This window comes from Scyliorhinus torazame, unplaced genomic scaffold (genome assembly GCF_047496885.1).
Source record: "Scyliorhinus torazame isolate Kashiwa2021f unplaced genomic scaffold, sScyTor2.1 scaffold_1879, whole genome shotgun sequence".
Classification (NCBI taxonomy): domain Eukaryota; kingdom Metazoa; phylum Chordata; class Chondrichthyes; order Carcharhiniformes; family Scyliorhinidae; genus Scyliorhinus; species Scyliorhinus torazame.
Window position 1 is genome coordinate 1 of NW_027309606.1, and position 23,236 is coordinate 23,236.

The following is a 23,236-nucleotide window of genomic DNA, read 5'->3' on the forward strand; positions in this document are numbered from 1 at the left end:
CATTTCTCTGTCCCAGTTGAAGATACTGTTTTCAGCCCCTCCTCTCCCGTCCTGTAACCCGTCCAGGGATTAAAGGGCAAAGAGAAAAAATGCCATTGCGGCGTTGGGGGAAATGTTGATGGTGTAGAATGTGCAGTGTAGCAGCAGAGGGCACTGATGTTCCATGTAGCTCACACTAACAGGCCTGACCCTGCCTGCACTCAGGGTTCCTGGGCACCGGCTCACCCAAAACAACCCTGAACACAAGGTGGCTCAGTGAAATATTTCAGGGGGAATCCCATGTGGGGAGAGTGCGGGGGAGGGGTTGGGAGGGGGGTGGGGGGAGGGGGTACAGGGGGAGGGATTGGGAGGGGGCTGCGGAGGGGGGTACGAGGGGAGCGGTGGAGGCGGGGAGAGAATATGGGTAGGGGTGTGTGGGGGAGGGGTGGGAGGGGGAGGAGATGAGGGAGGGGTGGGGAGAGTGGTGTGGGGAACGGGTAGGGAGGGGTGTGGGGGGGTAGGGGCAGGTCAAGGGAAGGGGGAGGGGTGGATAATGGGAGGTCCGGGGTAGAGGGGTGGGTAAGGGGAGGTCTTGTGGGGAGGGGTGGGGAAGGGGAGGTCCGGGGGGGAGGGGTGGGTAAGGGGAAGTCCGGAGGAGTGGGTAAGGGAGGGGTCGGGAGGGAGGGGTGGGTAAGGGGAGGTCCGGGGGGGGGGGGAAGGGGGGGTAAGGCGGGGTCCGGGGGGCAGGGGTGGGTAAGGGGGGGATCCGGGGGGGGGGGGTAAGGGGAGGTACGGGGGGAGGGATGAGTAAGGGGAGGTACGGGGGGGGGATGGTGGCTCAGGCGGGGTCCGGGGGGGAGGGTGGGTAAGGGGAGGATCCGGGGGGAGGGGTGGGGAGAGTGGTGTGGGGAGGGGTGTAGTGGTTAGGGGCAGGTCAAGGGAGGGGGAGGTGGGTAAGGGGAGGTCCGGGGTGGAGGAGTGGGTAAGGGGAGATCCGGGGGGGAGGGGGGGATAAGGGGAGGTCCGCCGGGAGGGTGGGTAAGGGGGTGTCCGGGGTGGTGGGAGGGTAAGGGGGGGGGGTCCGGAGGGAGGGGTGGGTAAGGGGGGGTCCGAGGGGAGGGGTGGGTAAGGGGAGGGCCGGGGGGGAGGGGTGGGTAAGGGGAAGGCCGGAGGAGCGGGAATGTCAGCATGGTTCTGGATGTTGCTCACTGAGTGTTGACTCACTCCCTGACCACAGGCTCACTCTCCTCGAGCAGCCTGAGATTCGCTGGCAGTGAAATATCCTCACTGAGAAATGAAGACAGACTGTATAAAAAACAGGATATATAAATGGAGCGTAAGCACCGGGGCATCCTGTGTGTGTTGGGCGAGCGATGATGAACATTGGGGATAAAGACGGTGATGACTGTCATAATGTACATCTACATATATAATGGAGCGCAGACAGGCAATGATTGACACACAGGATGACCAATAAGCACACAGAACAGAGCAGCCAATCACCAGACAGGACACGACCACTATAAAGCCAGAGGGCAGCAGTTGTCCCGCTCTCTCGAGACCCAGCCTCTGAGACAGTCAGAGTTCGTGAGCTGGCCAGTGCAAATATGATGTGGCAGCTATTAAGTCTGGTTAGGCTAGTATCAGGTCTCCAGTCATGTCAGCATAGTATCAACCGCAGTTTCATAGATTTCATAGAATTTGCAGTGCAGAAGGAGGCCATTCGGCCCATCGAGTCTGCACCGGCTCTTGGAAAGAGCACCCCACCCAAGGTCCACACCTCCACCCTATCCCTTTAACCCAGTAACTCCATCCAACACTCAGGGCAATTTTGGACACTAAGGCAATTTAGCATGGCCAATCCACCTAACCCGCACATCTTTGTGTGGTGTTGGGTGTTCTGACACACAGATGAGCCAACACAGTTGCATATGGTACAACGCTTCTTTATTTAAACTTACTATTTACAGTTTGGTCTTTGCACTCTGCACGTGGGGGGTTCCCTGCTTGTGGTGTTTTAACAGCTCTTTCTTGTTCCCTTCTCCCCAGACCTACTGACCACCAGGTGTCGTGCTCGTGCTTTTTATGTGGTTGGTGTTCTTGTCTGTGATTGGTTGTGGTGTTGTGTACTCTGATTTGCCTGTTAGTGTGTCCATCATGATGTGTGTGTTTGAATATCATGACATCCCCCCTTTTTACAAAGATATGTGCCTAAGTGGTATTAAATATGATCGTGACGTGAGTGCATCTAAGAGTGTGTGCGTGCCGTGTGCAGCATGTGTCTATGACGGAACTATGTACATGGGGCGATGTCGAGTGCGTCACATGAATCCAGTTGTACCATAACATAACAGAAATGCGAACGAGAGAAGAAGAAAAAAAAACTTGAACAGTTGTCCAGTCAGACGACATCTGGAACGATAAACAACAACAGGTTATCATGTAAAATTGTGCAACTTATTAAACATATGAACTGTGTTATAAGTCCAGTCTAATGGGTTTGCGACGAATTCGGGTTGACCGCCTCAAGGGTGGATCAAGAACCACCGGCTGCTGTGCAGGCATGGCCATGGGTGGCGATGGAAAGGGCGTGATGTGCGGCAGCTCCACAAAGTCATCCTCGGAAGCCTGTTGAGGATCTGGCGTGCTGTGTGGCTGTGAGCGTGGAAGTCGGCGAAGGGCGCGCCGATTGCGGCGACGCACGGAACCATCCGGCATGCGAACCAGGAACGAGCGGGGAGCCACTTGTCGGAGGACTTCGGCCGGTGCTGACCAGCCACCATACGGTTGATGGACGCGTACTTTGTCTCCGGAGGACAGGGGGGGCAGGTCCGTCGCTCGTGTGTCGTACCGACCTTTCTGGCGATCACGCTGCAGTTGCATGTTCCGAAGAACCGCCTCATGGTCTGTTGTCGGTGCCAGGACGGAAGGTACCGTCGTCCTGAGGGAGCGACCCATTAGTAGCTGCGCTGGCGAGAGGCCCGTGGATAACGGGGCCGATCGATAGGCCAGCAAGGCAAGGTTAAAGTCCGATCCGGCATCAGCCGCCTTGCACAGGAGCCGCTTTGCGATGTGGACACCCTTTTCAGCCTTCCCGTTCGATTGTGGATGCAGAGGGCTGGATGTCACATGAGTGAAACCATATGCTGCGGCAAAGGACGACCATTCACGGCTGGCAAAACAAGGTCCATTGTCTGACATGACAGTCCTTGGAATGCCATGGCGAGCAAACGTTTCCTTGCAGGCCCCAATGACTGCGGACGACGTCAGATCATGGAGAGGCATGACTTCCGGGTAGTTTGAGAAGTAGTCTATAATAACAATGTAATCTCTGCCGAGCGCGTGAAATAGGTCAACACCCACCTTCGCCCAGGGGGACGTCACCATCTCGTGTGGTAGAAGTGTTTCCGGAGGTTGCGCCGGCTGAAACCTCTGACAGGTTGTGCAGTTGAGCACCATGTTGGCTATGTCTTCATTAATACCCCGGCCAATATACCGCCTCCCGGGCCCTTCGTCTGCATTTTTCGACGCCCAAGTGGCCTTCGTGTAGTTGATGAAGAATCATCTGGCGCACGCTGTGTGGAATAACGATCCTATGCGATTTCATAAGGACCCCGTCTATATTGGTGAGATCATCTCGCACATTATAAAACTGGGGGCACTGCCCTTTTAGCCACCCTTCCGTCATGTGGCGCATCACTCGCTGCAGAAGAGGGTCAGTCGCCGTCTCTGCGCGTATGTGGGCCAGACTAGGATCATCAGCTGGCAGATTTGCTGCTGTCAGAGTCACGTGTGCCTCAATTTGACGCACGAACCCCTCTGCATCTGGTGGTGTGCTCACTGCTCGGGAAAGAGTGTCCGCCACGATGAGTTCCTTCCCCGGAGTGTAGATCAGTTCAAAATCGTACCTCCTGAGTTTAAGTAAGATGCGCTGGAGGCGAGGAGTCATGTCGTTCAGGTCTTTGTTAATGATGTTGACCAGGGGGCGGTGGTCAGTTTCGACCGTGAATCGTGGCAGGCCATACACATAGTCGTGGAACTTGTCCAGTCCAGTTAACAAGCCCAGGCATTCTTTTTCGATTTGCGCGTAGCGCTGTTCGGTAGGGGTCATGGCTCGTGAGGCATACGCAACCGGGGCCCATGATGACGTGCTGTCTTTTTGCAGGAGTACCGCTCCAATACCAGATTGGCTGGCGTCTGTTGAGATCTTTGTAGGGCGAGTCGTGTCAAAGAAGGCCAGCACTGGTGCCGTGACCAGTTTGTGCTTGAGCTCCTCCCATTCCCGCTGATGCGATTGGTGCCAGTTGAATTCCGTCGATTTTTTTACGAGATGGCGCATATTTGTTGTATGAGAAGCCAGGTTGGGAATGAACTTCCCAAGGAAGTTGACCATGCCCAGGAATCTTAAGACAGCCTTCTTGTCAGCCGGTCGTGGCATGGCTGTGATGGCGCTAACCTTGTCTGCATCGGGACGGACCCCGGACCTTGAGATGTGGTCCCCGAGGAATTTCAGCTCCGTCTGGCCGAAACCACACTTCGCACGGTTGAGACGCAGGCCATTTTGTCGTATGCGGGTAAAGACACGTCGAAGACGATGCATGTGTTCCTGCGGAGTGGTGGACCAAATGATGATATCGTCCACATATACACGTACCCCTTCGATGCCTTCCATCATCTGCTCCATAATGCGGTGGAATACTTCAGATGCCGAAATGATGCCGAATGGCATCCGGTTGTAGCAGAATCTGCCAAAAGGGGTGTTGAATGTGCATAGTCTTCGGCTGGCCGGGTCCAGTTGGATCTGCCAGAATCCTTTGGACGCATCCAATTTAGTGAATATCTTGGCTCGCGCCATCTCGCTGGTGAGGTCTTCTCGTTTCGGGATGGGATAGTGTTCCCGCATGATGTTGTTGTTCAGATCTTTTGGATCTATACATATACGGAGCTCGCCAGAGGGCTTCTTTACACAGACCATGGAGCTGACCCATGGCGTGGGCTCCGTGACCTTGGATAGGACCCCTTGGTCCTGAAGAATCTGCAGTTGTGCCTTGAGGCGGTCTTTGAGAGGCGCAGGAACCCTGCGAGGTGCGTGAACGACAGGGATGGCATCCGGTCTGAGTCGAATCTTGTACGTGTGTGGCAATGTCCCCATGCCTTCAAAAACCTCCTGGTTGTGAGCGAGGAGGGAATGGAGATTCGCGTGGAACTCAGCATCCGGGAAGTCGGATATCTCATCTGGAGAGAGAGACATAATGCGCTGTACCAGGTGAAGGACCTTACACGCTTGTGCGCCCAGTAACGAGTCCTTTGATGAGCCCACAACTTCGAAGGGGAGTGTGGCCGTGTACCTCTTGTGAGTCACCTGTAGCTGGCAAGATCCTATGGACGGGATAACGTTCCCGTTATAGTCAACCATCTTAAGCCGGGATGGTGTGATGGGTGGTTTGACCTTCATGGCCTGGACTGCAGAGTAAGCAATCAGGTTGGCGGATGCGCCGGTGTCCAGACGGAAGGCGACGCGCGATCGGTTGACCGTCAGGGTGGCACACCACTCATCGGCTGGATTGATGGCATTGACCTTGTTGACATCAATGACGGCAACTCGGAAGGCATCCTGGTCATCTGCATCACTTAACTGGAAGTCTTGATGCTTGGGCTGGACGGTCCTGACTCGTGTGCGAGGTTGTCGAGGATGCGCCGGATCCATGGTTTGAGCCGCACGACAGCGGGCTGCGTAGTGGCCCATCATGGCACATCTGTGGCACTGTCGGTTTTTTGCAGGACATTGCCCTTTTAAGTGTAGACCTCCACAATTGCTGCACGTCATGACGTCACGGCGTTCGTTGCGCCACTGCGCATGCGCAGTGCGATCTTGCGGTGGGCGCGCCTGCGCAGTGCGTCCCTCGTTGTGGCCGTTATTTTTGGCGCGCACCTGCGCGGGAGACAGCGAAAAGCGCGGGAAGCGGCCGCTGTCGTCCGGGCCGTGGGTCGGGAAGAAATCGACGGCCTGGATGCGTTCGACGTCGTGGGCGGCCTGGCTTGCCGATTCGACGGCTGGGGACCCCCTCCGTGCCAACTCGGACGCCTGAAATCGGGCAAAACGGCAGGTAGCATTTTCATGGAGGACACAGGCTTCCACAGCAGACGCTAAGGTGAGGCTTTTCATTTTAAGAAGCTGCTGGCGTAGGCCACTAGAGGCAACGCCAAAAACAATCTGGTCCCTGATCATGGACTCTGTAGTGGTGCCGTAACCGCAGGACTGCGCTAGAATCCGGAGGTGCGTCAAAAAGGGTTGAAAAAGCTCCTCCTTACCTTGCAGGCGTTGCTGAAAGATGTATCTTTCAAAACTTTCGTTTACTTCAAATTGAAAGTGCTGGTCCAGTTTGAGGATGACCGTGTCATATTTGGCCTGGTTTTCGCCTTCTTCGAACACCAGTGAGTTAAAGACATCGGTTGCGTGCGGGCCTGCGTAGAAGAGGAGCATTGCAATCTTCGAATCATCCGAGACATTCTGTTTTTCGGTGGCACGGATGTACAGGTCAAATCGCTGCCTGTAGAGCTTCCAGTTGGTGCCTAGGTTCCCCGTGACTTGCATCGGCTGCGGTTTGCCGGTGTGGTCCATGTCCAGAATGGCAGGTTAGTAGGCAGGTATCGATCCACTCCTGTACCATGTGGTGTTGGGTGTTCTGACACACAGATGAGCCAACACAGTTGCATATGGTACAACGCTTCTTTATTTAAACTCACTATTTACAGTTTGGTCTTTGCACTCTGCACGTGGGGGGCTCCCTGCTTGTGGTGTTTCAACAGCTCTTTCTTGTTCCCTTCTCCCCAGACCTACTGACCACCAGGTGTCGTGCTCGTGCTTTTTATGTGGTTGGTGTTCTTGTCTGTGATTGGTTGTGGTGTTGTGTACTCTGATTTGCCTGTTAGTGTGTCCATCATGATGTGTGTGTTTGAATATCATGACACTTTGGACTGTGGGAGGAAACCGGAGCACCCGGAGGAAACCAACGCACACACGGGGAGGATGTGCAGACTCCGCACAGACAGTGACCCAAGCCGGGAATCGAACCTGGGACCCTGGAGCTGTGAAGCAATTGTGCTATCCACAATGCTACCGTGCTGCCCGTTGAACATGTTGAACATGTATAATAGTTTAGATGTTAAATAAAATCGTGTTGCATCTTATCAAGTGTTGGAGGTCAATCTCTCGCTACACTGCATCAAGTGCAGTCCACATCGACCCAGCCTACCCAACACATCATGGTGCCAGTGAGTGATGCTGAAAATTGACGGATCTACCTTGAGTGAATCAGCGTTAACCAGCAAACAGCGATCCGGTGACGTGGAAAACATCCGCCCTCCTCCGCAGCTCCGCATCGCCGGCAACCTCGGTGCAAATTGGAAGATCTTCAAACAAAAGTTCCAACTCTATCTAGAAGCCACCGACCTCGAGGCTGCATCGGACACCAGGAAGATCGCACTATTCCTCTCCACAGCCGGGGACCACGCCATCCACATCTACAACTCCCTCACATTCGCTGAAGGCGAAGACAAGACAAAATTTAAAACAGTCCCACTGAAGTTCGACAGCCACTGCGACATTGAGGTGAATGAGAGCTTTGAACGGTACGTTATCCAGCAGAGGCTTCAGGGTAAGGATGAACCTTTTCAATCCTTTCTGACACATCTCCGCATCCTCGTGCAGTCATGTAACGATGACTCGACCACTGATTCCATGATCCTGGATCAGATCGTTTTCGGGGTCCACTCCGTTTCCCTTCGGCAGCAGCTCCTGAAAGTCAAACAGCTCACCCCCACCATCGCCATTGAAACGTGCGTTCTCCACGAACATGCTAACAATCGGTACTCCCACATCAGGGCTGCAGAAACGGCAAAGCTAACCTCCCACGAGGTGGAACGGGTGCAGGCCATCGCACAAATGCAGGGCCTCAGTATCGACGAGAGTGGCAATTCCGCGCGCTTTTCCCGGGCCCCTGCACATGCGCGCCACGACCGAGGGGACGGCGAGACCGACGACCAGACTGCGCAGGTTCGTACGTCGTTCAACCGCACTGCGCATGCGCGATGGCGCACGGAACGCGCTGACGTTTGCGTCATGACGTGTCCGAATTGTGGCACCGCCCATTTAAAGCGGCAGTGTCCAGCGAAATCACGACGGTGTCTACAGTGTGGCAAGCTTGGCCACCACGCAGCCCTTTGCAGATCTGCTCCACTACCCAGCATCCAGCGATCCCAGCCGCGGCGCAGAAGCATCCGTTCAATACAGCAGGCCATGCCAGACTCCGACCCCGACAGCCCAACAGATCCTGATGCTGCGTGCCTGAAATCTCCATACCGGGTGGGCATCATTACAAAGCATGCGCTGCCTTTCTCCAAGACAGCGACGCACCTCCCGATCCTCAGCGTGGATCCCGACGATGAGTGGTGTGCTGTCCTCACAGTCAACAAAACTTGCATCAGGTTCCAACTGGACACCAGCGCATTGGCGAACCTCATCTCCAAATCCGATCTCGACACCATCCGCGTCAGACCAAGCATTCTTCCACCGGCCTGCCAGCTCCTTGACTACAATGGCAATGCCATAGCTGCCAGTGGCTCATGCCAACTGTGATTTTCCAATAAGTAATTTAAAGCGACACTGCGATTTGAGATCGTGGGACCTGACAGAGCATCCCTGCTCGGTGCTCGGGCCTGCAAACTCCTGAACTTGGTTCAATGAGTCCACACCACGTCATCCTCACAGGCGACGGCCTCACCTGATGAGAACTTCCAGGCTGAAATTGATGACATCATCACACAGTACCACAGCGTGTTCGATGGAATGGGCACACTCCCATACCGATACAAAATCCTGCTCAAGCCAAACGCCACCCCTGTGATCCACGCACCACGTCGGGTGCCGGCACCCCTCAAGGACCACCTCAAGCAGCAGTTACAGGACCTCCAGGACCAGGGCATCATATCAAAGGTCACAGTACCCACGGACTGGGTCAGCTCCATGGTCTGCGTCAAGAAGCCGTCAGGGGAGCTTCGAATCAGCATCGACCCCAAGGATTTAAACCGCAACATCATGAGGGAACATTACCCGCTACCAAAACGAGAAGAGTTGACCAGCGAGATGGCTCATGCCAAACTCTTTACGAAGCTGGACGCCTCCAAGGGGTTCTGGCAAATAGAGCTGGAGGCATCCAGTCGCAAGCTGTGCACATTCAATACCCCGCTCGGTCGCTACTGCTACAACCGGATGCCTTTTGGCATCATCCCTGCCTCAGAGGTATTTCACCGCATCATGGAACAGATGATGGAGGGTATTGAGGGGGTGCGCGTGTATGTTGACAATGTCATAATCTGGTCTACAACTCCTCAAGAACACATCGATCGCCTCAAGCAGGTATTCCACAGAATCCATGAGCATGGCCTCCGACTCAACAGAGCAAAGTGCTCGTTCGGTCAATCAGAAATCAAATTCCTTGGTGACCGCATATCGCAGCAAGGCGTGCGGCTAGATGCTGACAAGGTCTCGCCGATCAACGCCATGAAGAACCCAGAGGACAAGAAGGCGGTCCTCCACTTTCTAGGGATGGTCAACTTCCTCGGGAAGTTCATTCCCAACATGGCGGCACACACCACAGCCCTCCGCCATCTTGTCAAAAAGTCGACGGAATTCCAGTGGCTGCCCGCTCATGAGAACGAATGGAGTGAGCTGAGGGCAAAACTCACCACAGCCCCGGTTCTGGCGTTCTTCGACCCTACCAAAGAGACCAAAATATCCACTGACCCAAGCCAGGACCTCACGTAACCTCCAGCCCCCACTACCCGCAGTCAAACGGGAAGGCCGAAAAAGGGGTCCATATCGTCAAGAGATTACTATGCAAGGCTGCAGACTCAGGCTCCGACTTCAACTTGGCGCTGCTGGCATACAGAGCATCCCCTCTGTCCACTGGGCTGTCTCCCGCACAAATGCTCATGAATCGCACTCTGCGAACAACGGTTCTAGACATCCATGTTCCAGACCTTGACCACCTCACGGTCACACAAAAGATGCAGCAGTCTCGGGCCCAACAGAAATCAGCAGACGACGCTCATGCCACGGATCTCCACAAGCTGGTCCCAACTGATCGTGTTCGTGTGCAATTGCCTGACGGCGGCTGGTCCACCACAGCTGTGGTGGTCAAGCAAGTGGCCCCGAGATCGTTCCTCGTCCGCATGGCTGGTGGCTCCTTCCTACAACGCAACAGACGGGCGCTGCGCAGAGTTCCACGCCCGCCACCTAACCATGATGTCCCGTCTCACACAATTCTTCCTCCGGACGTGTCCTACCACGAGGCCACCGATCTACCAGCAATTCTGCCAACCTCTGTGACCACCGCATTGGCGGCAGTCTCGCCCATCCAGGTGCAGGCGGCCCCTGCTCCACCCTTGAGACGGTCAACCAGAATTCGTCGCCCGCCGCAGAGACTAAACTTGTAGACTGACCTTTTGCACAACTGTGTTACCTTATCGTTTTGACCTCTGTAAATATCGTTTTTTACCATTTCATCTGCCCTACATCTGCTCTAGCGACACCTTCCTGTGTACATAAGGTCATTTTAGCACATTCTGTATATAGTCACACACATATACACATCCACACGCACAAGCACCTTAATATTTATTATCTCAACACACACAATACAAAAAAAAAGCGGGGAGATGTCATAATATACATCTGTGTATACAATGGAGTGCAGACAGGCTGTGATTGACACACAGGATGACCAGTAAGCACACAGAACAGAGCAGCCAATCACCAGACAGGACACAACCACTATAAAGCCAGAGGGCACCAGTTTTCCCCACTCTCTCGGGACCCAGCCTCTGAGACAGTCAGAGTTTGTGAGCTGGCCAGTGCAAACACCATGTGGTAGCTACTAAGCCTGGTTAGGCTAATATCAGGTCTCCAGTCAAGTCAGCAGAGTGTCAACCCACAGTTGAACATCCTATAATAGTTTAGATGTTCAATAAAATCGTGTTGCATCTTATCAAGTGTTGGAGGTCTGTTTCTTGCTACACTGCATCAAGTGCAGTCCACATCGACCCAGCCTACACAACACATCAATGACAATGGAGAGGGTGACGAAGATCATGGTGAAGAGCAGGTATTTGCCGATTAAAGGGATGAGCAGGGAGGTGGAGGGGATGATCTCTGTTATAAGCAGCAGGAAGACAGTGAGGGAGAGCAACACTGATATACAAAGTGTGATCTCTCCACAGCCCGATGGTGAATAGAAGACCAGAACAGTTAGACAGGAGATGAGCAAACAGGGAATGATGAGGTTAATGATGTAGAAGAGGGGGAGCCTCCGTATAATGAAAGAGTATGTGATATCGACATCCACCTCAGAGCAACAGTCAGACTTATTGCTGTTGTAAATTCCCACAGCGTTGACTATTGCCCACTCGCCACTCTCTCAATAGTCCCTGAGACCCACGTTCCTGCCCATGCTCCTCAAATCAATCTTGGACTTGTCGTGGGTCCAGGAGCCAAATTTCATTTTGCAATTCTGCTGGTCGAATGGGAAGAATGTGACGTCAATGCTGCAGGAGCTCTTGTAGATGGCTGGGGGCACCCACTGAAATCTGCGCATGGTGTCGAGGTGAGACTTTGTCATGTGTGTCAGCAAACTTCCCGTCTGCACTGAAACAAGCAAACGCAACAGGTTTGTGTAGTTGTCAGGACCAGAGAGTACTATCATTAAGACACAGCTGGTATTTTAACTTTCAGAGAATTAATCCTTGCTGAATACAATCTATCCGTCTCCCTCGACGGTGCAATCCTTGCAGTTTATGCAATCAATCTGAATTAATGAGCTGTTAATTTTGCATTGATTAAAATGGATATAACTGAGATAGTTTGCCCTCTGAAATCAGTGCCGATTCGGACTATTGAGCAAGATGTGCCTGGGGTTAATGTGCTGTTTCCACTGAGTGAAATCTCCGCTATCAAAGCTGATCTCTGCATTTCAGCAAAAATGGACCAACAGGATAATAGGTCCATAAAAATGAAATTAAATCTTTCAATCTGTCAAACAAGCATGAAGTCTCTTGAGACAAGAGGAAGTAATTGACTTGCAATTCATTTTGAAACCATTCTCAGGGTGTGGGGTTTGGAGAGAAGATTGACATTTCTCATGTGGTTGAACATGTGGTTGACTCTGAAATGGCCGAGCAAGCCGCTCAGTTGTATTCAACCGCTGGGCTCAATATAAGAGAGAGGCATAAAGCGCACACTCAGTAAGCTTAGCGCATGTGACGTAGAGACAGCCTGAGTGAGTGAGAGAGCCCGAATGAGGATTGAAATTTGGTAATTTCGAGCAGCGTGGTAATTTGGTGAAAAGTGGGAGGAGGTGCTTTTTCCCTTTCGTTTTGTTTTCTTTCTTCTGGCTTTGTAACTGTTAATCTGCAGGGAGAAATCCAGAGAGCATCCTGGGAAGGTAAGTGATCTAACGACCTTTTCAAATTATGGGGGGAAAACTGAAGTGACATCACAGTAAAGCTGTGACCTGATTGGCTGGTAGGGAATCTGTTAAATTTGAAGAAAAAAAGTTGGAAAAATCTATAAAACTAGTTGATTAATGAGGTAGAGGAGTAACTAAACCTGAGGGCAGAGATTAGTACTTAGCATTTAATTTTGCAGTAAATATCGAGCGCCGGGGCCATGTTGTTAATTGTAACCTATTCTAAAAATAAGTTCAAGTGTTTATTTTGAATTAATTAACTAGTGCGTAAATGTGACTCAGCTGGGTGCTGTGCTCTAACTGTGAGATGTGGCAGACCTGTGACACTTACAGCGTTCCCGTCGACTACGTCTGCAGCAAGTGTAACCAATGACAGCTCCTCACAGACTGCGTGGTTCGGTTGGAGCGGCAGGTGGGTGCACTTGGAGCATGAAGGTGGCAGAAAGCATCATAGATAGGAGTTAAAGAGATATGGTCACACCCAAGGTGCAGGCAGACAGAAGGGTGACCATTAGAAAGGGCAGGCTATCAGTACAGGAATCCCCTCTCTAACAGGTATTCCGTTTTGGATACTGTTGGTGGGATAGCCTAAAAGGGCAAACAACAGCCAGAACAGTGGCACTACAACTGCCTCTGTTGCTCAGCAGGGGAGAGCAAAGTGCAGGAGAGTGATAGTTAAGGGGACTCTATAGTAAGGGGCACAGATAGGCACTTCTGTGGACGTGAAAGAGACTCCAGGATTGTGTGTTGCCTCCCTGGTGCCAGAGTCAAAGATGTCTCTGAATGAACACAGGACATTCTGAAGGGGGAGGGTGAACAGCCAGAGGTCGTAGTACACATAGGTACTAACGGCATAGGAAGGAAGGGCGGTGAGGTCCTGCAGAAGGAGTTCAGGGAGTTAGGCAGCAAACTAAAAAGCAGGACCTCTAGAGTTGTAATCTCAGGATTACTTCCTGTGCCAGGTGCCAGTGAGGCTGGAAATAGGATAGTGCAGCTCAACACGTGGCTAAGTTGGTGGTGTAGGAGGAAGGGTTTCAGATTTTTGTACCATTGGGATCTCTTCCGGGGCAGGTGGGACCTGTACAAGAAGGACGTGTTGCATCTCAACTGGAGTGGCATCAATATCCTGGCTGGGAGGTTTGCAAGTGTCACTCGAGGGGATTTGCACTATTTTGGCAGGGGAGTGGGAACCAGAGCGTTAGCGTAGGAGGTGTAATAACTGAAGGGCAAATTGCGAACAAAAATAAGAGGACAACATCACCCTCAGGCAGAGCAAAAAAGGTGACAAGTGTGAGAAGGGAGGTGGTCAATGCAGGACTGAACGTGTTGTACCTAAATGCACGCAGTAGACAGAAGAAGCTAAATAAGCTTGTTGCGCACATTGAAATTGGCCGGAACGATGTAGAGTTGAGGAATCGCCAAGGTAAAAAGACCCTGATGGGAGTTATGTACAGGCCCCCTAGCAGGAGACAGGATGTGGGGCAGAAAATAAATCAGGCGATAGAAACGGCTGTAAAAAAGCCAATGTCACAATAATCATGTGGAACTTTAATATGTGCGTGGACTGGGAAAATCAGGTTGGTCGTGGATCCCAGAAAAAGGAATTTGTGGAATGTCTAAAAGATGGATTTTTTGGAGCAGCTTGTGACAGAGCCGACCAGGGAACATGCAATTCTGGATTTGGTGATGTGTAATGAGGCAGACTTGATTAGGGAACTTAAGGTGAAGGAACCCTTAGGGAGCAGTGACCACAACATGATAGAATTTACCCTGCAGTTGGAGAGGGAGAAGCTGAATCAGATGTAACGGATTACAATTAAATAAGGGTAACGCAAAAACATGAGGGAGGAGCTGGTCAGAGTTGATTGGAAAAAGCGACTAGCAGGGAAGACAGTGGAACAGCAATGGCAGGAGTTTTTGGGGTTATTCGGGAGGCACAACAGAAATTCATCCCGAGGAGGAGGAAAGGCAGCACGGTAGCATGGTGGTTAGCACAATTGCTTCACAGCTCCAGGGTCCCAGGTTCGATTCCGGCTTGGGTCACTGTCTGTGCGGAGTTTGCACGTTCTCCCCGTGTGTGCGTGGGTTTCCTCCGGGTTCTCCGGTTTCCTCCCACAGTCCAAAGATGTGCGGGTTAGGTGGATTGGCCATGCTAAATTGCCCATAGTGTCCAAAATTGCCCGTAGGGTGGGGTTACTGGGTTATGGGGATTAGGTGGGGTTACTGGGTTATGGGGATAGGGTGGAGGTTTGGACCTTCGGCAGGGTGCTCTTTCCAAGAGCCGGTGCAGACTCGATGGGCCGAATGGCCTCCTTCTGCACTGTAAATTCTATGTCTATGTCTATGTCTATGAAACATGCTGAGGGGAGGACAAGGCAGCCATGGCTGACGAGGGATGTCAAGGACAGCATAACATTTTTTAAAAGCATACAAAGTGACGAGGATTAGTGGGAATCCAGAGGATTGGGAAGCCTTTAAAAGCAAGCAGAGGACAACCAAAAAAGCAATAAGGGGGAGAAGATGAAGTATGAGTGCAAGCTAGCTAGTAATATAAAGGAAGGTAGGAAGAGTTTTTACAATATATAAAAGGTAGGCGAGAGGCAAAAATAGACATTGGACCGCTAGAAAATGTGGCTGGAGAGGTAATAATAGGAAACAAAGAAATGGCAGCGGAACTGAATAGTTACTTTACATCAGTCCTGACGGTGGAAGACACCAGTGGGATGCCAGAGCTCCAGGAGAATCAGGGGGCAGAGGTGAGTGCAGTGACCATTACTAAGGAGAAGGTTCTGGGGAAACTGAAAGGTCTGAAGGTGGATAAATCACCTGGACTGGATGGACTACACCCCAGGGTTCTAAAAGAGAAGCTGAGGAGATTGTGGAGACATTGGTGGTGATCTTTCAGGAATCACTGGAGGCAGGAAGGATCCCAGAGGTCTGGAAAGTGGCTAATGTAACACCGCTGTTTAAGAAGGGAGGGAGGCAGAAGACAGGAAATTATAGACTGGTTAACTGACTTCGCTCATTGGTAAGATCTTAGAGTGCATTATTAAAGATAAGGTCGCGGAGTACTTGGGGGTGCAGGAGAAAATAGGACTGAGTCAGCACGGCTTCGTCAAAGGGAGGTCATGTCTGACAAATCTGTTAGAGTTCTTTGAGGAAGTAACAAGGAAGTTAGACAAAAGAGAACCAGCGGACGTGATTTATTTAGATTACCAGAAGGCCTTTGACAAGGTGCCGCATTGGAGACTGTTAAATAAGATAAGAGCCCATGGTGTGAAGGGTAAGATCCTGGCATTGATAGAGGATTGGCTGACTGGCAGAAGGCAGAGAGTGGGGATAAAGGGGTCTTTTTCAGGATGGCAGCCGTTGACTAGTGGTGTGCCTCAGGGGTCTGTGCTGGGTCCACAACATTTCACAATGCACATTGATGATCTGGAAGAAGGAACTGAAGGCACGGTTGTTCAGTTTGCAGATGATACAAAGATCTGTAGAGGGACAGGTGGTATTGAGGAAGCAGGGGGGGCTGCAGAAGGATTTGGACAGGCTATGAGAGTGGGCAAAGGAGTGGAATACAATGTGGAAAAGTGTGAGGTTATGTACTTTGGAAGGAGAAATTGAGGCGTAGACTATTTACTAAATGGGGCGATGCTGAGGAAATCAGAAGCACAAAGGGACTTGTGAGTCCTTGTTCATGATTCTCCGAAGGTTAACGTGCAGGTTCAGTCGGCAGTTAAGAAGGCAAATGCAATGTTAGCATTCATGTCGAAAGGGCTAGAATACAAGACCAGGGATGTGCTTCTGAGGCTTAATAAGGCTCTGGTCAGACCCCATTTGGAGTATTGTCAGCAGTTTTGGTCCCCGTATCTGAGGAAGGATGTGCTGGCCTTGGAAAGGGTCCAGAGGTGGTTCACAAGAATGATCCCTGGAATGAAGAGCTTGTTGTATGAGGAACGGTTGAGGACTCTGGGTCTGGACTTGTTGAAGTTTAGAAGGATGAGGGGGATTGTCTTGAAACGTACAGGATATTGCGAGGCCTGGATAGAGTGGACGTGGAGAGGATGTTTCCACTTGTAGGAAAAACTAGAAGCAGAGGACACCATCTCAGACTAAAGGGATGATCCTTTAAAACAGAGATGAGGAGGAATTTCTTCAGCCAGAGGGCGGTGAATCTGTGGAACTCTTTGCCGCAGAAGGCTGTGGAGGCCAAATCACTGAGTGTCTTTAAAACAGAGATAGATAGGTTCTTGATCAATGAGGGGATCAGGGGTTATGGGGAGAAGGATGGAGAATGGGGATGAGAAAAATATCAGCCATGATTGAATGGCGGAGCAGATTCGATGGGCCGAGTGGCCTAATTCTGCTCCTATGTCTTATGATCTTATGGAACACCACGACGTACAAGGCTCGGATCAAGTTCTGGAGACTGCCTGTGTTTATTGTGTGTTCCTCTGTCAGTGAATGAAGATATATTTTTCCCACCCCCATCTCTACAGGACACTGTGGAGGGTCCACACTCTGCAATCACCCTTGGATCATCACAATATCACAAGGACAGTGAGGCTCCACTTTGATGCAGAAAATGGTGCTTCCCCTTTCTGGCCCGGTTTGCACTTCTTGTTCTGAGAAGGCAGGACTGAACTCTGGAAGATTAACCAATCCCATTCCCGGCAGAGAGCCTGTCCCTTTGATCGGCAGGTTGGGAGATGATGAGGATGTTCCTGACTGTATTCTGTCTGTGAAACAGATCTGGTGAGAGCGCAGGCTGACATTCTACAGCAGCAGTGAAGCTCATGTGTCAGCCTGGCTCAGTTTGGGGCACTTGTGTCCCTCAGTCAGAAAGCGGTGGTTTTAGCTGCCTTTTCAGGAAGTTGAGCTCTCAATTAAAGCTGCCATTCTGGGAAATGAGAGAGAGAAAAGCATTGTGTCATCATTCAGATGTGTTGCTGCATTGAGACAGCGACATTGAGCTGACCGATTGGGTGATTCAGTCCAATATTAAACACCCCAAACAACAATTTTAAAATGAACAGGACACGCCCTCGATCTCCTGACCATCATTTGTGCTTCAGCTCGATGTATAGATTAATTCAATCCACCCCAAACACACCCAATTAATGTACAGATTAATTCAATCCACCCCAAACACACCCACTTAATGTCCAGACTGTCACTCAAACCCATTGTCACATTAAATGAGTAACAGAGAGGAATGGGAAAACCGAGTTTTCTGACCCGTGTTCCCAGTCTGTGTAACTCTGTGTCAGGTGCATTGAACATTCTCAATGTGGTGATAAATTCTGCTGTAACTCTCATGTCCAGTTTGAATGTTCTAACTCTAGAATTCACACAAGTTACAGGTGCAGAGACACCGCAGCACAAACCAGGGAGAGTTCTTTTAGAACAAGTTAAACTTCTCCAAACCAAACTAAAACTTGTACTTACCCCCAGAAACACAGAGTGACAGAGTCACAGCAAAAAGAGTTTTACTGATCATCTCAACAGAATAACAATCCTCTTTATCCACACCGTTTATTGCAGGTCCAGTAAATACATTGAAACACAAAGTGTCCCAGCCGACAGAAGCTGCTTTAATCTCCTTTTTCACAGGAGGTAACGAAGTTAAAGAGGAAGCAGCGACAATGAGCCAATAGCTGCTCCCCTTCTGGGTGGATTTTGATAAGTGACGTTTCTGATTCACTGAGTGCAAGTTGCCCACATTAAGTTGGTTTAACACGAAGAGTTCACCCAGCGAGGGACACATTTGCTGCAAAAACGTAAATGGTTGAAACATGTTTTGAAAATCACTGAAACCAAACTCTTCTCCTCATGGGGCTCCCACTGGGGTCTGCATGTGGCACTGCACCCCACCAGGGGGCAAGGCCGTGTTCCTCTAACCCCCCTCCCCCACCCCCGTGCTGCCTGAGGGATCCCCTCGACTGCCTCTCACCTGCCCAAACCTAAGGGGAAGCCCATTGACCTGCCGTCAGCAAGGTGTGAATATTGACTGAGGGGGTAATCACGTGGTGGGGGGGGCCGCTAATAAGATTTAATTGGGTGGAAATGTATTCAACTGTGGTTCAGGCCCCTGGTGAGGGGCTTGGAGAGTCGGGAATCGCCATCTCTCCATGGGAATCGCATTTCCCGATTCCCGCGGGATTTTCAGTTCGTGCCGCTGATCCCACGCACGTGGCTCGTGCAGGCTTCAAATCCCCCCCAGAGACAAAGATGTGACGGACACAAGGCAACGGGACTGTGAGTTTCATCATTCCGGAATAAAAGGAGCTGATAGTGGCACAAAGATAAGACAGCAGAATGTGTTCATATCCGGACAAAGATCAGTGCTCAGTGAAAGCAAAACTGAAGAACAAGTGACAGGTGGCCCTGTGGGGGATGGGAGGGGGGTTTACATTGGGACAGACAAAGTTGTTGAACTCAGTGTTAAGTCCAGAAAGCTGCAACCTGCCCAATCGGAAGAGGAGGTTCTGTTTCTCCAGTTTGTGTTGGGCTTCACTGGAACATTGCAACAGGCCAAGGACGGACATGTGGACATGAGAGCAAGATGCTGAGCTGAAATGACAAGAGACAGGAAGGTTGGGTCATTCTTGCAGACTGAGTGAAGGTGTTCCGCAAAGCGGTCACCCAGTCTGCATTTAGTCTCTCCAGTGTAGAGGAGACCACATTGGGAGCAGCAAATACAACAAACCAAATTGAAGGGGGTGAAGTGAAAGATTGCTGGACCTGAGAGGAGTGTTTGAGGCCTTGGACAGGGAGCAGGTACAGGGGCAGGGGTTACACCTTCTGTGATTACAAGGGAAGGTGGTGTGGGAAGGGGATGAGGATTTGGGGGTGCTGGAGGAAGGGAGCAGGGTGTCACAGAGGGAGTGGTCCCCGCGGAATGCTGATGGGGGTGCTGGAGGAAGGGAGCAGGGTGTCACAGAGGGAGTGGTCCCTGCGGAATGCTGATGGGGGTGTTGGGAAGATGTGTCTCCTGCTGCCATCCTGCTGGAGCTGGTGGAAATGGCGGAGGATGATCCTCTCAATGTTGGGGCTGGTGGGTGTAAAGTGAGGACAAGCGAGACCCTGTCATAGTTCTGGAGGGAGGGAGAGGAAGGGGTGAGGGCAGGGGTGTGGGGAATGGGTCAGACACAGTTGAGAGCCGTGTTGAGCACAGGGGAAACCTCATTGAGGAAAAAGGCAGAGATATCCGAAGCGCTGTATTTGAAGGTGGCATCATCAGAACAGATGGAGCGGAGGTGAAGAAACCGGGAGAATGGGATGGAATCCTTACAGGGAGCGGGGTGTGAGGAGCTGTATTCGATGTGGTTCTGGGAGTCACTGGTCTTGTAATGTATTTGTCCCCTTCCGTCCTGACCTCAATGAATCCCGGTCCCAGAATTTTAAATGGATCTTCCGGGCAGAATTTTCCGATTTTTTGACTGGGTGTGACTTTGGGCTGGAAAAGTGGTGAGTAACCCGGCAGATCCATTGGCGACTTTTCCCGCCATATTATTCAAAACTTAGTTGAGAAAACTGCAGAAGGCAGATCCCAGGCCATCATGCTGGAGGGGGGGGGGGGGGGTGAGAGGGGGGGGGGGGGGGGGGAGGTGGGGGGGTGGGGGGGGGGGAGATTAATCATAACTTTTACATGTTCATATCCTGGTACTATCATTACTGATTCGTCAGTGAGGGTCAGAACTAACCCGTGTCCCACAGTGTGGCCAGTGATATGCTCAGCACATTCGGGCCTGGGGGTCATCCTTGGACTTGTGGTTGTGACCGAGCCGGAGCTCGCCGGTGTCACAGTGGTGGTGGTCGGTTTCTGCCTGGTCCCCACCCTGATCTGGTGGGGTCCTTGCTTCCTACAATAACCCACCCGATTCTCGGGCTCCTGTGCTGACTGGCTGCCTACCTCACTTCCCTGATACAAAACTGTTAATCTATCACATATCATCTCATGATTTTCATTGCGGTGAGGTGCGTGGCAGGGATCCAGACAGTGAATCTCCAGGCGGTTCCCTATAACTTTATATTTCACAATCGGGCGATTCGGGCCATCGAGGGCATTTAACGTTTTCTGATGGGTCATTTTAAAAACCAATGTCATCCTGCCTGGGGGCAAAGGTCCTGCATCCCAGCGTTCCGTATCACCGGGAATTCCCATGATCCTGGGTTCCCAACTGAGAAAGGGCCAAGATATTTCGGAATTGCAATAATTTGTATAAGCTGCCTCCAGGGACGTATAGAATCCCCTTTGTGCAGACATCCTGGGCGAAATTCTCCACCAATGGCGCGATGTCCGCCGACTGGCGCCAAAAACGGCGCCAATCAGACGGGCATCGCGCCGGCCCAAAGGTGCGGAATGCTCCGCATCTTTGGCGGCCTAGCCCCAACATTGAGGGGCTAGGCCGACGCCGGGTGATTTCCACCCCGCCAGTTGGCGGAAATGGCGTTTGTTGCCCCGCCAGCTGGCGCGGAAATGCGGCGCATGCGCGGGAGCGTCAGCTAGCGCCGACAGTTTCCCGCGCATGCGCAGTGGGGAGAGTCTCTTCCACCTCCGCCATGGTGGAGGCCGTGGCGGAGGCGGAAGGGAAAGAGTGCCCCCACGGCACAGGCCCGCCCGCGGATCGGTGGGCCCCGATCGCGGGCCAGGCCACTGTAGGGGCACCCCCCGGGGTCAGATCGCCACGCGCCCCCCCCCCCAGGACCCGGGAGACCGCCCACGTCACCTGGTCCCGCCGGTAAATACCAGGTTTGATTTACGCCGGCGAGACAGGCAGTTTCTGGGCGGGACTTCGGCCCATCCGGGCCGGAGAATTGAGCGGGGGATCATGCCAACCGGCGCGGCCCGATTCCCGCCCCCGCCCAATCTCCGGTACCGGAGACATCGGCGGTGGGCGGGATTCACGGCGGCCAACGGCCATTCTCTGACCCGGCGGGGGGTCGGAGAATGACGCTCCTTGAGTCCCATCATAATATAAACCTATACCACTCCTTCCCTTGCATCTCGCACAACATTTACAGCAGCCCGACACACCCTCGGGACATTAGTATACATGCGATCATTGTTTTTGTGTCAGTGATGTCCGGCTCCTTCCGTGTCCATGGTGAGGAGGTCGATGTCGATGGTCGTAACCAGAGATGAAGTGGGGCCCTAAAGTGTGCTAGCAATAGAATCCTGTGGGGACAAACAAATGCCTTCCGGCGCTCAATTAGTATTCTATCATTCGCATAATTTCCCCTCCTTCCTGGAATACATCCTCTCCGTGCCTTTGTCACATATCCTGAGACACTCTGGTGGCCCAGCTACAAACCCAGATAATTCCTGTTACAAGTGCAGCAGCTGCCAATGCCATGGCGACCGCCTGCTCCTTGGATCCGCTGACCCACCGGAGGGTTCTCTCAGTCTTTGTGACTATGGGACTACTCATGAGGGGATGGTTTCACTGTGTCCAGTGCCGCCACCACTGCGGACTGGGTTTCTCGTCTATTAAGGCACATGTTTGTCCAGCAATGATTACTGCATCGGGTCCCTCCCATCGAACCCCGAGTCCCTTTTTACCTGTCATGAGTTTGACCATGACCCTATCCCCTGGTGTTGGTAGTTTTGGGGTAACCGTTCCAGTCAGTTTGGTCCAATCTCTCTGCTGTTGCTGTGCAATTACCTGACCCTTAAGGACATGCAGGCGGTTTACCAGATCTTTCATACATCGCAGTACAGTTCCTTTGTTTATCTCGAGTTCCGCCCCTCCAGTTATCAGCTCCTCCGGGAGGCGCATTGCTCTTCCTGTCATTAGCTGAAAAGGGGCTAGACATGTTCCCCGGGCGGGGGCGGCTCTTTGTCGCAACAATATTGCCGGCAGGGCCCGTACCCAATTATCCCCTTCCTGCAATATAGCTTTGGCCAGGCAGTTTTTAAGGTTCATCCGCTCCACCATTCCCGAGCTCTGAGGATGGGATGGGATGAGGAATCTTTGCTGGATTCCCAAAACTTTACAGTCCTCTTTCATGGCTTTTCCCATGAAATGGGCCCCTGGGTCAGAATCCAGTTGGAGGGGCACCCCCCCCCCCCCCCACCTTGGTATTATTCCATTAGCCAATATCAAAGCCACGGTACTAGCGGTGGTGTCCTTACACGGGAATGCTTCCAGCCACCGGGTGGATTGATCTACGATCACCAAACGGTATGTTCTACCCTGTACCTGAGGCTAAGGCCCAGTAAAATTTAAAATCTAGTTGCAACTTTTCCCATGGTCCCTTGGGCCGGGGCTGACTTCCCATTTTTATCCTGCAGGGACGGCCTGCTTCCACCAGGGTGCACTGTGTTCATCGCTGGCAGAATTTGGTCACATCCCTGGCCATTCCCTTCCACCACCAACATTCCTTTAATAGTTTGATCATATTGTCTCTCCCTCTGTGCGCCTGTCCATGGTATATGTCTAACAGGGATTGTTGCACGGCCTCAGGGGCTATTACCTTTCCCTCTCTCCTCCATATTCCATCATGGTCTATCCGTCCCCGGTTATTTCGCCACCCTTTTCCTCCTCTGGTGCTTGTTCTCGCACCTGCCTTCCATCAATATCGGCATTGTCTGTGGCCTTCACGGCTGCTATTCCTGGAGTCTGCATTTCCACCCGTTCCTGCTCTAACAGGTCTTCCGCTGCCTGGTCGGCCCAACTATTACCTTACTGTGCGTAATTCTCAATTCTCCGATGGGCTTTGACCTTAATCAC

At 52.0% G+C, this 23,236-nt stretch overlaps 1 pseudogene; it reads right to left on the reverse strand.

The window, feature by feature from the left end:
• Window positions 1-1,203: 1,203 nt before the first annotated feature.
• Window positions 1,204-22,282, reverse strand: LOC140407728 (neuronal acetylcholine receptor subunit alpha-2-like; annotated as a pseudogene).
• Window positions 22,283-23,236: the final 954 nt, after the last annotated feature.